Here is a 14,838-nt window from a genome sequence, read left to right as displayed (position 1 = left end):
GTCAAATAAGCCAGCATTTGATGAGCAATTCCCCTACAAATTAGCAGAAATTATTACATACCATTTTATGGCTAATGCTGGTTTCCCACAGTACAGTTTCCTATAGTGTATATATATATATATATATATATATATATACACTATCTCTTTACAAAATAAAAGGATACTAAGAACTAAGATACTTCAAAGCATCCAGAGGAAGGCAACAAAGCTGGTAAAAGGGCTGGAATGCATGTCCTTTGAGGACACTTGGGTTGTCTAGTCTGGAGAAAAGAATGCTAAGAGGCGACCTCATTGCTCTCTGCAGCTTCCTGAGGAGCTGAAATGGAGAGGGAGGTGTTGGTACTTCTCCCTGGTAACCAATGATAAAATGTGAGGGAATGGCACAAAGCTGTGTCAAGGGAGGTTCAGACTGGACATTAGGAAAAATTTCTTTACTGTGAGGGATGTAGAACACTGGAACAGGCTTTCACGCAAAGTGGATGATGCCCCATGCCTGTCTGTATTCAGGAGGCATTTAGACGATGCCCTCAGAAATACGCTCTAACTTTGGTTAGCCCTGAAGTGGTCAGGCAGTTGGACTAGATGGTCTCTGTAGGTCCCTTGCAATTGTTCCTAATGATATGTTTTAACTTTGGATTGGCCCTGAAGTATTCTGAAATGGATTTGATCTTTGCAGGTCCCTTGCAACTATTCTATTCTATTCTATTCTATTCTATTCTATTCTATTCTATTCTATTCTATTCTATTCTATTCTACTCTACTCTACTCTACTCTACTCTACTCTACGCTACTCTAATTATCCTATCCTATCCTATCCTATCCTCATTCCATTCCTGTTCTTCTGTTCTATGTTAACTAGTTTTGATCCATTCAAACTGTTAGTTATCACAGCGTAATGCTGCGCAGTAATGTTGTTCAGTATCAATTCACATGCCACAGAGACGATTAGAGATATTACTAAATATGCAGTATTACCTCGTTATTGTTTGACTCCAGAACTGGGTATTTCGTTATTTATTTTGTAGGGCATTCAGGACCTAGAATGCCAGGAGGGGCAGCTAAGAACAAGCAGTTCCTCATTCTATCTTAAATCTGTGGCAGTTATCATGTAGGAGTTCTGGAAAGAAAAAAATAAAGGAAGTATTTAGCAGAAGAAGCAAAATCAGGGACAGAGCTCTGTGAAATGGACAGCCCATCTGGGCCCTTACTTCCTTAGAACTCATTGTCAAAGGCTCTCATTAAAGTTAGATGGCTACTCTTTGCTTTTATGCCTTTGTTCCTTTAATGGGAATTCACTGGATACCTTGTCAAATTTCCTGAATCCATAGTACTGGAAGATTAGGGCACACATTATTTATTAGTATTCTTGCATGATGGCTGGATTTTCCCAGAAGATTATGGTAACATCTAAAACAAAAGAGGAACACCAAGAAGTGGATTGTCCTGTTGCTTGATCTTCAGCTGCAAATCTCTTTACAGCAGCTTCTTTTACCCCAGAAAAAAAAAAAAAAAAGACACCATATATTTGGAAATCTGAACTACTGTAACTGCCGAAGAAACTGAGTCACAAACTGAAAATATACCAAATGTATATGGAAACCTGTAACTACTGTTATTAGAGAACTTTACTTATTTATGTGTTTATTTATTCAATTACATTAGGAATTTCACTTTATTCAATTTGCTAGCCACTGTTTAAAAAATTTAATGACACAAATTGTGGGGAATCTAGTGAAAAATTAAGATGCTAAAAAAAATAATTATGTGGTACCACCATGATGTTCTTGAGAGTATTTATAGAGGGTAATGTGATGTTCTGTATTGGAGTTATAGTTCAGGAACTGAATTGTGTACGTTTACAGGAGAAGAGCTCATATAAATCAGTTACTCCAGCTTCCGGAGTTGTGAGCAGCCATGTGACAAACAATCAGTTCAAGAAGAGCCACTGACCATCCTTTCTTTGATTCATATGATAAGTACCGAAAAAAGTTAAGATCCTTAGTACCGAAGCCACAAAGCCATAAAACCTGCAATGTACTATCAGAAGGGAACTGGAAAGATCAAGCACACCACCAAAGTCCTTCACACCTTCAGCAGCTGCAACTTTATCTGGAAAAATATCTCAGGAAGCATACTGCCCCTACATTGTACAAGAAAGCAAAGGGCCCCTCTTAAGGGGGACCCCTCCGTATGACCTGGGAGAAAATTTCAGCAAAAATTTCAGCAAATATTTTGAACTTGATTTTATGAGCAGAACACATCAGTATGGGACATGAGAAGTTATTTCAAGCCATTAAACATGCTGGCATATGCCACCAATTAATTTCCTGTGTAATCCCTGTTGTCTTAGAAAAACCCAAGCCATATTAGGTAGCAAGGGGAAAAGTTCAAACTTCTTCCCGGTATGCAGTCCTTAAGCATTGGATAAACTGAATATAAATAAAGTACAAACTATAACCAGGGGAGCAATTCAGGGGTCTACATACAGCTGTTTAATGTCACTCTGGATGCCCTAAGGTACCTTGCCCGGCTTCCATCTGCTGGTCAAGAAGGGTGTGAGTCTCTCACAGGGCTTGTGCCACATCTACCATGTTTCAGATACCTTAAAGCACCTAAAAAGACACTAAACATCTAAGTTTAGGAAAAAGGATTGCTCCCCAACAGTCAGATTTGTTAACTAAATGCCAGTGTATAAAATGTCCACATGCAAAATAATTGCTTTGTAATCCCCTAAATAAAATGGAATAAAATGGAATGAGTATGGGATGAGATTCATCTCTTAATACAAACACATTTGGTCAAGTCTTCTCTTAATCTTTCTCCTAGACACATGTCCTGGTTTCAGTTAGGACAGATTAACTGTGTCCTAACTGAAACCAGGACAACACATTAAAAATCAGTCTTCCAAAATTTCACTTCTCAGTCTTCAGTTTTTAACTCCAAAATTACCTTTATCCTGTCATATACATAGGGTTGTTGTGAATGGAGTTAAATACAGTTCATGGCCAGTCACAAGTGGCGTTCCCTGGGGCTCAGTACTTGGTTTTGTTTAATATTTTTATCCATGATATTGATGAGAGGATTGAGTGCACCCTCAGTAAGTTGGCAGACGACGCCAAGTTGAGTGGGATTGTTGATTTGCTTGAGAATAAGAAGGCTCCGAAGAGGGATCTGGACAAACTAGATTGATGGGCCGCATCTGCCTGTATGGCATTCAACAAGGCTAAATGCTGTGAGCTGCACTTGGGTCAGAACAACCCCATGCAGCGGTACAGGCCTGGGGAAACCTGTCTGGAAAAGGCCCTGGGGGTGCTGTTCGACAGGCGGCTGAACTTGAGCTGGCAGTGTGCGCAGGTGGCCAAGAAGGCCAACGCCATCCTGGCCTGCATCACAACTAGTGTGGCCAGCAGGACAAGGGAAGTGACGGCCCTCTGTACTCAGCTCTGGTGAGACAGCACCTCGAGTACTGTGTTTGGTTTTGGGCCCCCTCAGTACACTAAGGACATTGAGTTGCTCAAGGGTGTGCAGAAAAGGGCAACGAAGCTGGTGAGGGGACTGGAAAACAAGAGGTGAGGAGCAGCTGAGGGGCCTGGGGCTGTTTGGTCTGGAGGAGGCTGAGGGGAGACCTCATCGCTCTCCACAATTGCCTGAAAGGGTGCTGCAGCGAGGAGGATGTTGGTCTCTTTTCTCAGGTGGCAAGTGAAAGCATATGAGGGTAGGTTTAAATTAGTTTTCAGGAAGAATTTCTTCATGGAAGAGGTGGTTAGGCTTTGGAACAAACTGCCCAGGGAGGTGGTAGAGTCCCCATTCCTGGAGGTACTTAAGAGACATGGGTATGACATTAGGGGTATGGTTTAGCAGTGACTTGTAGTTTTAGGTGGATGGTTGGACTTGATGATCTTAAAGGTCTTTTCCAACCTGCTTCTGTGATTCTATACAATCCACTGTCAAGATACAGCTTGAACCTTTCAATACATTATACCAGAACCTGCTGAGCAGGTGGTTTCAGCATTTTCAGTCTTTAAACAGCTGATAAAGAAATTAGAGCAGGTTTTTCACTTTTTCAGTTATATTTTCACACATCTACAGTAGGGCAGAATGCTCTCACCTAACTTCAGGCCTCTCTACTGTAGGCATCTCCGTAAATGACTGGTGTCCATACTCCTATTACCAACCACCAAAATCTGTGAAGTGAGGAATTGTCTCACACTACAGTAGACTACTACATCAAAGCTGATGAATCCTACAATCGTTGTACGACATTTTGCGAGCCCCCAAACTGTACTAATAGCTCTTCTGTACTTTGTTCATGGTCCATTATAAAATGCATCCAGGACAGCTGAACACAGTATTTTGATTGTTCTCTTACCAATGCTGTATTTAAGATAAAACTGCCTCCCTACTCCTGTTTGTACATCTGTGGCTATTGCCATGGCATTACACTTGACCCCATTGGTTATTCTGGTACTCATTAGGTTTTGAAATGGTTGTTGGGATACAATCTCCTTTTTCTAAGTACTAAATGGATTCTTAGTATGTGTAAAAACTAACTGTGATGCATCTGTTTATCAAGTGACCCAAGATGTTCTGTATACACGCCCTATTATTTTTATTGACCTCCCCAATAATCAAGTATCTAAAGGCTTTATCACAAGTGCTTTTATTTTATTGATCAAAATATTAAATAAACCCTAACACTGAAATTTTTGAAAATCTGCTAAAAGCAAATCTATCCAATGATGACTATTTTTTGAAACAAAGCAATATTTTAAAGTGTGCATTTTAATTTTAAAATATCTATTGTCTAGTCAATATCATAACTGTTTTTTAATAAATTAAGAGTACATGAAGGGGGTTAGCTTAGCACTGAATATTGCCAGCCATTGAAAATCTGCCTTGAATTTTGCAACTCATCATTCCACTGTCTCATTCTACCTGTAGCTGTGGTCAGCTGTATCAAAGGAACATGAAAAGCTCTAAATACATTTATCTAGTTGCACCATGAGGAAAACTACTTGCTGATTCCTTCAGACAAGTTCTGCAATATCAGAAGTGATTATCAATTTTATTTTAATATATGCATGGAAGAGCAGTAACCATGCAGCACACAATACTATACAGAAATTCTGACTGGTAGAATCCAGCAGAGCAGAGTGGGTAGAGTAGAGAAGTACTAACACAAAGGGCAGAAAAAGAGCAAAACAATCTATCAGCTTGCACACTGTAGGCTTTTTCACACTGGTGAATGCATTCCTCCCAGTAACTGTAGTTAAATATATATATTAGATAGATTTTATTTTTAAAATACCAGATATCTGTGAGTCAACCATTTTCTTAGCAAGCTACTTCAGTGATCATTTACTTTTCCTTCTGTGACAATGCATCTCTTTTCAAAGTCAAATTAATCTTTATCTTCAGATTTTAACTGTTATAATGCCTCCATGAGCAAAACTGAAAAATTACCTATTACCAAATCTTCTGTGTCTTCAAGTAAATCACTTCTCAGCTTTCTCCATGTTAAGTTGAACTTTCTGTCTTGGTAGGGCCTGTTTACTGACCCTGAAAAATGTTTGGGGCTTTTCCTTATGAATTCTCTGAACTTTGGAAATGTAATCCATCTTTGTATCACAATACCAAAACAAGGAACAGTGTACTTCTAGTGACTTTCATCTTACACTACATTTCATGGTAAAATGACTAAATCTTCAATTCTAACCTTTATTCTGGATTTATGTGTATTGTTTTACATCTTACTACTAAAAATACATTTAACAGAATCACAGAATGGTGAGGTTGGAAGGGACCTCTGGAGATCATCTAGTCCAACCTCCCTGCTCAAGCAGGGTCACCTAGAGCACATTGCACAGGACCATGTCAAAGCAGGTTTTGAATACCTCCAGAGAAGGAGACTCTACAACCTCTCTGGGTAACCTGTTCCAGCGCTCTGTCACCCTCACAGTAAAGAATTTTTTCCTCATATTCAGATGGAACTTCCTGTGTTTCAGTTTGTGCCCATTTTTTCCTGTCCTATTGCTGGGCACCACTGAAAAGAGTCTGGCCCCAACATCTTGTCACCCTCCCTTAAGATACTTAAATACATTGATAAGATCCCCTTTCAGCTTTCTCTTCTCCAGGCTAAACAGGCCCAGCTCCCTCAGCCTTTCCTCCTAAGAGATGCTCCAGCCCCCTACGCATCTTCATAGCACTTCACTGGACTCCCTTCAGGAACTCCAGTAATCAGATTGTGATGTTGCACTTAATATATATATATATGATATTTACTGTTTCAACTTAATATATAATGATATCTACTGTTTCGACAAATTTTACATTATCCTTGAATGTTACCAGATCATTTACTGATTACCTAAACTCCTTATCAAACTCCTGAGCAGCACTGGACAAAGACTCAATTGCTGGGAAGTCTGATAACAATGAACATTGTTAATACCTTCTCTTTAATGATCAATAGTAATAAATTAGTATTTCATTATCTACCTAACACACAAAATCTGTCAACATAACGTAGGATTTTTAATCATATTTCAGAAAGTAGTTATTTAGATTATTTGAAGAAATTTGGGCTCATTATAATAAACATACACCATCACCAACCCAAACTGCATATTCACTTGAATGCCAGAGGGCATATAATTATATCATTTTTTCCCTTTGTATAAATTACCTTGCACCAGCAACACGTGGTTTCATTTGCATTATGCTGGTTAATATGCATTATGCTGGTGCTCTTTCACCTATGTTTGTTAGTTTTTTTTCCAAAGTTACCTGCACTTCTCTCTAGATTTAATAATTTCAGTGTTTATTTATTTTCAGTAAATTTTATGAGAGATCTTATCAATGGCCTTTTGAAAGTAATGTACTTTTATCCACTGAATGATTTTAGCATATTCATCCAACTAACAACTGACCATTAGGGTACAGACTCAATATACAATTACTGTTAAGTAAGCTGTTTTTGTGGAAACCTAATGATCCACTGTACCTACCATGCACTTTTCTTGTCATGAGTGAAAGGCAATTACTTCTTCAACATAAGTGAACTGTAATACCTTGCATTTACGACAGAGAACTTTACAGTAAGGGTACATGCATATAGGTAGTTGCTATGAAATAGTTACTCTGTGATGACGTGTTATAGTACAAAGCATTTTTGTGTGCAGCCATGCCCTTAATCTGAAACTGTACTCAAAACAACATATTTCAAGCAATTTTCTCTCTGTAAATTACTGAGATGACTTTTCCTCATCTAAATGATGCTGATTTAGATCATAATCCTCCAGAAAGGTTATAGTTTTTCCCAATCCCATTCCATACAGTGTATTATACTATAATCCTATGTACTGAGTTCTTTAGCACTAAATATCTCTACTATAAAAGCCCCTCTGCACATCTCTGCACTTCACCTGCCCTTTCCTCATCTCTATTTGTTTATTTACTTTCTGGCTTCTCTAGATAAAGAATCCCAAAATTCTCAGTCTCTCCAGAATTCATTCTCTCTATGTCTGAACCCTCCCTTTAATATATATTTCTGAAATTGAATGACCAAGGGAGAATAGAGCATAAAAACAGCTGTACAGGTTCAGATCAAATGTCTTAGTAGCCTAGAATCTAATCTCCAATGGGGTCTGAGAGCAGATGATGTGAAAAATATATAGGGACAGGCCAAGCATTTATAATGCTTCACCAGCTTCTCTAATTCAATGTTAGCTTCTTGAGGTTCAAGAACTTCCTGAGCGAGATATGCTTTAATGACTGTAGACAGCTTCAAAGGATTTTACTATCATAAACTCACATAGAGTTTTCCCAAACCCATATACAATTTCAGCATCTACAACAGCCAGAGGCAAGGAGTTCTACAGCTCAGCTATAAAGAACAGTCTGCTTTGTTTTAGAATCTGCTTCTTGCTCTTTGTCTTTTGCTTTTGATAAAAAACCAGTATCTACTGAACTTCATCGTGCCCCTCTGATTTTATGTCAACTCCCTCCTCAATCATCACTTTTCTAAATGGAGAACTCTAACTTATTAAACTGTTTATTACATGTTTGCAGTTCTACGTCTCTAGTCTAGTCTCTTCTCTGAATTTTTCACTTCTACTGTGTAATTTTTTGAGATGATGGGAATGGAGCTGCAAGATGAAAGTGAAATATGGCTTTATATACAGTGGTATAATCATAGAATATCCCATGTTGGAAGGGACCCACAAGGATCAACAAGTCCAACTCCTGGTTCCACAAAGAACCATCCAAAAATCAAACCACCTGTCTCAGAGCATTGTCCAAATGCTTCTTGAACTCCAGCAGGCTTGGGGCCATGATGACTTCCCTGGGAAGCCTGTTCCACTGCCCAAAAACCCTCTCAGTGAAGAACCATTTCCTAATATCCAGCCTGACCCTCCCCTGTCACAGCTCCATGCTGTTCCCTTGGCTCCTGTTGCTGTTACCAGAGAGAAGAGATCAGTGCCTGCCCCTCTGCTCTGCAAGTGAGGAAACTGTAGCAATGAGGTTGTCCCTGAGTTTCCTGTTCTCTAGGGTGAACAAACCAAGTGAACAAACCTCAGCTAATTCTCATACGTCTTCCCTTCTAGACTCTTCACCATCTTTGTTGTCCTCCTTTGGACACTCTCCAATTGTTTTGTAACCTTCTTATATTGTGGCACCCAAAACCATACACAGTACTCAAGGTAAGGCTGCACCAGCACAGAATAATGTTTTATGTTGTGTTCCTTTCATAATATTCTATTTTATTATGGACCACTAAGAAGCAATGACTATCCTGCTGATTTATAGGACAGGATTACTATGGTTTGTTTCTTTCTTTCAGTCCTGCTGTTGCTGAATGGTTCTAGAGGCAAGAAACTAATTTTCCTGAATCCCAAGTGGATACAGGCAAGTATACTTGCTGGTTTCAATCATTTTTCAGTTATAATAAAAGATTCTGATTGGGAGTCAGAATCCCATGGTTGCTAGATGCAATTATTAAATTGGTGCTTGCTTAAGAAGATTTCATAATCTAGACCCCATTAGACATGATATACAGATGGAAAACAAGCGAAGGGTGCAAAGAAACAACAGGGAGATGTGCAAATTTAGCATTTTGCATATCAGTAGTTTTGGAATTATGTGGTTTATAGGCACTGTACTACAGCTAGCTTCTACAGGGAGACAGGAAAAACAATTTTTGATGGAGTTTTTTAACATAAGGAGAACCATCACAATGCCTAAAGAAAAGGCAAAGTAATACCTTTGCATGCATGAGACAGACAAAGTCTTATACAGAACATCATGCTCCACGATAAAGAGTAAATGAATAAAGAGAAAGCAAGTTGTGAATTTACTTTTACAGAGATTCCAGACTAGCTTTCATTTATCATTTGACAAGTTACCACACTGGATCCCATTTTCCCCATACAAAGCTGCAGTGTCACACAGAATTGGCATTTCATGAAGTCTGGAAAAAAATAGTGTTGATTCACAGTGTCCTCTATTTTTTTGTTCTAGAAGGCGGTTGTTATTACTTGGAATTACATGCAGTTCTCTGCTTTCCTAAATTGTTTATTATTTATCCAGCCCGAGGAAATGGCTCGAAGCTACAACAGGTGCGGTTCAGGTTGGATATCAGGAAAAGGTTCTTCACTGAGAGGGTGGTCGGGCATTGGAACTGGCTCCCCAGGGAAGTGGTCACAGTACTGAGCCTGCCGGAGTTCAAGAAGTGTTTGGACAACGCTCCCTGACACACAGTCTGATTTTTTGGGAGGTCCTTTGGAGACCCAGGAGTTGGATTCGACGATCCTTGTGGGTCCCTTCCAACTCAGGATATTCTATGATTTCATAAAATCATGCTCACAAATTTGTAAGTATCAAAAGCACCAGTCATGAATGAGAACTTTACTATATTAGGTACAGAATGAACCCAAACTACAGAAGTCCCCTCCCAAGAAATTCTTCCTCTACGCATAGTAGAATACAGACAGGTACAGAGAAGCAGTATAAAGAAACAAGTATTCAGTACACTGGCTCCTCAGAAGTTACTTTTTAGCATGCTAATATGGGACTCTTGTTTTTCTTTAGGAGGAAGCTGAAAGAGAAAAGGAAGGCAGACTTTGTAGCTGTTTATGAGTAACTCCTCCCATGCTTAGGGGCAGTGGATAAAGGAAAGCACGAAGGAGCTTTTTGAAAACTTAACAAGTAGGAGATGAAGGCAGATAAAATGGACTGATGAGAGATGGGATTCAATCTCTCAACAGCAAAGATTTCCCCCACCCATCTGCTTAGGCTTTCCCAAAGACACTGCATTGGTTGCTCCTGTGCCAGTGCACCTCTGTACATGTAGTTACTAATGTAATTGCTCCCCTCCCCAGCCAAAACACACTGGCAAGGGAGAAACAGGAGGAGAGAAAGGAGCATGCAGCTATCCCTTTGCAGTTATCAGGACCTGCTGATTTGAGGAGAGAGTCTTCTTGGGAAATCTCCTTCTGGCTTGGCCTGAGGTCTGGTTCTGTTCGCACTGATGTAATTGGGAGTGACTTTGTTTGATACTTACCACTAGCATTCAGTTTTGTGATCCAGTAAAGCTATCAGATCTGAGAATGTCACCCACTTAATACTGAAAACAGTATGAGATGATGTGATCACAGTCTACAAGTATCTCTGCACAGAAAAAGGTTGTCATAAGGAAATCTGTAATCTAGGCAGAGGAGGGAAAAGTGACAGATAAAGCTAGCTATGTAAAAATCCTCCCTTCAGACTAAAACTAAGATCAGAAAATGGAAAAAATATAGACCTTGTTGGCTTGTGCATCATTTAATGCCTTTTGACATTGTTCCATTTCACTGGACTTTAATTTTTTTTTCTAGAAGAGTACCATGAAATTCTAGTCTCAACAATGCTGTCTGAATGATCACTGTAAGACCACAAAGCCCTACATTAAAAAAAAAAAAAAAAAAAAAAGGCCTGCATTTTTCTTCATTCTCCTCTGTGCCAGGTGTGAATCAAAAGTGATGGATTGTATTTCTCCATGTCTAAGCAAAAGTAAACTGGCTCAGTGTCTCCTTTCCCTCTCATCTGCTGCTGCCTGATGTCAGCCCCTGGTGATGCCTCAGCACCTCAAGCTGGCTCTATCTTCCTTTCCAATGCTGACTCCAGTGCTTGTTGTTACGTGTTTTGCCTGCATGGCGAGTTCCTAGTCTGCCTCTCTCAGATGATGACTTCCCTGGCTGGACCTGCTTCTCTGCTTTAAGACACTCCCAAAAGCTGAGGTCTTTACAGTGCTCTATACACCAGCAGAGGAAACTGCCTGAGAGGAAGCAAAGGCTGTCTCATACTGGTTGGAAAGGGGTAGTAAGATATGATCTCTGCCCAAGACCCCATATTTATATGCAAGTATATGCACAATTTGCTGAGCTTAAACACCTTGTCTTTTCATTGCCCTGGATAACAGCAAGAGAAGAAGGGCAACTTAAAAGTATTTACTTTAGCCTGCTAGTCTCCAAACACAGCCACAAAACCTCTCTCAACTAGCAGTATTTGCCAAACTCAGGTGAAGAAATGAATCAGTGATTTTGAGTGTCATCAAAGTTACATCCTGTAGAAAAATGTGAAGCAGTGATTTTCAAACTGTGATCCAGAAGGCAAGAATGAGCAGGCCACAGCTGGCCCATACAGTCATGTTAAATGACATCATGTATTTCCTTATGATGGGCTGTGAAAAATTTTCAGAATTCCAAAATATTCTGAACCCCCGAAGTCTAGAAACAAACTATTTAAAAATTATATTTGGCTTGATAAAATAGAAGATAGGAAAATAGGTTGCTAATATTCTGGGAGGGTCAGCTTTAGGAGAGAACAGTATTGCCTGTGGTAAAACTATTTGGGCTGGCATTGTGGCAACAAGACATGGAAAATGTTGGTTTGCTCTCAAGAAAATGCTGTAGTAGGTAAACGATTGGGGGGTGGACCTGTCTCCTGGAATACTGTTCGAGGTGTTTGTTTTTTTTTTGTTTGTTTGTTTTTAATTCTGCATTGTGTAATGGAGGGATGGCTAGTGCTTTGTAATCCTGCTGCAGCAGTCAATTAATAGTGACAGCTATGCTCATCCTTTCTAAGAGCTACTCCTATGGGTGCTAGCTTTCTGTACTAAGTATTAAACTTCTTCTGAGAAAGGGTTTCTCAATTTAAGGCCTCTTACTTGCCAATCTCATAGTGACATTCTTGTAGATTAGAAACTTGATGTAGTGTAGAGAACTTTCAGTTTTCAAGGGTACTCCAGAATTTCCTGGCTTAGAAATAATGTATTGCCATGGAAATTTTACAAGAGCTGTGGCTGGAAAAACACTGGATGCTGGACCACACTGGAGACTTAATTACCTTCCTATTAACTGCTCTTCTCACCAAGTAAGGCTTAGATATGTTCTGCAAAGCAGTCTGGTGAATTGTGGACAGTACTCTGAATTAGACACTTTCTCAGCCACAGCTGCATCTGCTAAATCCTCACAGCAATTATCCTTCCTCTTTCGATCTTCCTTTCTGTATTTTCTGCTGAAGTCTCTGTGTTCACATTCTAAAGTTCTCTTGGTTGTAGGCTGTAGGCTCAAAGCCTGGGTTACTGTTAAAATTTCTGTTTAGAAGATAAAAATATGAAATTTGTTATTCCTATTACAATGTCATATATATAACTATAGGCTTTCTCTTCTGGTTATCTGAGCAGCCTCTACTATCACCCTATGTCAAAGCATCTGAGTGAATGTGATCCTATTCTTTACTCTAGATGGTTTTATATGCATCACAGTCCTCATTTTAAAAAACACTATATTAGCCTGCTGTGGTCTAGGAGTTTAATTTCGTCTGAAGTCACAGTCACCAGATAAAAAATTGCTTCGACTCATTTAATCAGTTTGTTCACTGAGCTTCCAGAGATTACAACTTTACCTTCCATATTACATACATTTGCTAGCTCACCCTATGAACTGATATAATAAACTCAATGACCAAGGTGAGTAGTAAACATACTGTGTGCTACCGGCATGTGGCAGAGCAGAACTGGGAACCTGCTCAGCACTTCAGACCACCTGCTGGACTCCCATTCACCTCTGCTTGCTACTCTGTGCAAGGGATCCCACAAAATATTCTTTGCTGTAGCCATACATTCAGAACGTCCATGGGATCTTCCCACAGCACAGTGGAAAGGAAAAGTAGAAGAAAAATTACGTCATAATTTTCCTTGTGAAGTGGTTATTGAGACAGCGTGTCAGGATGTCAATCTTAACTGTCTTATGCAATAAAGAGCATGAAGTGGTATGTGTAAATCCAGCCTGCAGAAAGTTACTAGGCCAAAATTTGATGTTTACAGCTACTTATGTATGCTAAGACAAACTGAAAACTGAAGTGTGATTCTGCATGCAAAAGGGGCCTCTACAGACAGATTACCTGAAGCGCTGGCAACACTTATGCCAAATTTACTCTCTTTCGGTCAATCCTTTTGCTTTTTCCTTTATGTACTAGAGAACATGAATAACCTCAAGAAAAAGGCCAAATAATGTAACATATAATTTGGAGGACAACTGCATGCAACCCTTGGCCTTTACTCTACCCTGCACTGCGACTTAGATTTTAGAAATCCATTCACAAAACTGTTCTTCCTCATTAAGGCCTGCCAAATGGGGCATGATAAGCAGTCCTAAAGTGTTACACTTATAAAATAGAAATAAGTCCAATACTACAAGGTTTGGGGCTAAATTTTTGTTGCTCAGAAAATTAAGATTGCCTGAACAATAAGATAGAAAAGACAGATATCTGCTTCCTGTTCCATGATCCTACTCTGTCACAATCAAACCAGACTCTGGTATGACATTTTTGTTTTTTCTTTTGGCATGCAATTTTCCCTGCAGCCACACAATAAGCGTAACTTTTTTCTTCCTCAGTATACTCCTGTTTGCACTGCCAGGTGACAAGCAAATACAGCTCTCAGTAATTCATATACATCTCTGAAGCCCCTCAAACCAATGGGAGTTAGGCCAAAATTAAAATAACTTTGCCTCACCAAACTGCAACCCTCCTGTGCCCCTGCAAAGGGGCGAAGAGGTGCTATATTTTTTCTGTCTGCTTGTCTCTTTCTTTACTCGTTGTTCAATGAAAACACATGCTATTGTAAGCTGTGCAAAGGGATACCGACCACCAGTGTTCTGCAGTATGTTTGTCACTGCTCTGCTTGGGGGCTGGTTTGTTGCCTAGAGTTGTAACTCCTGTATTTACAGCTGAGCTTATTGTAACTTTAATGAATTAATTTCTTCCAGCAAAATAAGGTTTTTAAAGGCTTCTGTCCCTCTCCAAGTGCCTCCTTCCCCTCTAACTGTTTTAGAAGATAGAGAACGTTGGTCCTCAGGCCAGACAAAAGCCATAATTGAATTCTATTGACCTCAGTCATTTTAGTGCCACGAATACAAAACCTTCCCCTTCCTCTCTGCGTACACACAAAACCAGAAGGCTCACATCTGTGGAAAAAATGAGCTATATGCGTGTGTGCCTGTGCATGCATGTGTCCACACGCATCTGTCTGTGCTTTTGCATGTACGTGCATGAATGTCTGTGTCGCTGCTTGCAGGCCATGTCAGCAGACAGCTACACACCCATGCATGCGGAGTGAGGTCAAAGCAAGTATGGGTGCAGTGGGCCTCAACAGATGTCTCATGGCTCTTTGCCTACTGCAGACCTTGGCCCTTCCAGCCCTACTACCAGCGAAGTCCTCATCCCAGTCATCTGAGCACACATGCCTACAGGGTTTTCTGTCCAAGGAGATGGCCAGCTCAGACTCTGCCGTGG

The 14,838-nt window shown here is 39.9% G+C and overlaps 1 protein-coding gene across 2 annotated transcripts in view; it reads right to left on the bottom strand.

Annotated features, from left to right (window-relative positions):
- The window catches only part of FAM83H (family with sequence similarity 83 member H), a 31,464-nt gene that overhangs the window by 15,129 nt on the left and 1,497 nt on the right, over positions 1-14,838 (bottom strand). The window contains exon 2 of one of the 2 annotated variants that reach the window (XM_040547595.1): positions 979-1,120. The exons of the other annotated variant lie outside the window; for it this stretch is intronic. The gene's annotated coding sequence lies outside the window, so the exon portion shown is untranslated. The remainder of the gene's footprint in view (positions 1-978; positions 1,121-14,838) is intronic. 2 annotated transcript variants of the gene reach the window in all.

The sequence above is a fragment of the Cygnus olor genome, chromosome 2 (genome assembly GCF_009769625.2).
Source record: "Cygnus olor isolate bCygOlo1 chromosome 2, bCygOlo1.pri.v2, whole genome shotgun sequence".
NCBI classification, from domain to species: Eukaryota; Metazoa; Chordata; class Aves; order Anseriformes; family Anatidae; genus Cygnus; species Cygnus olor.
Note: the sequence above shows the minus strand (reverse complement) of the source record. Positions and strands in the feature narration are given on the sequence as shown.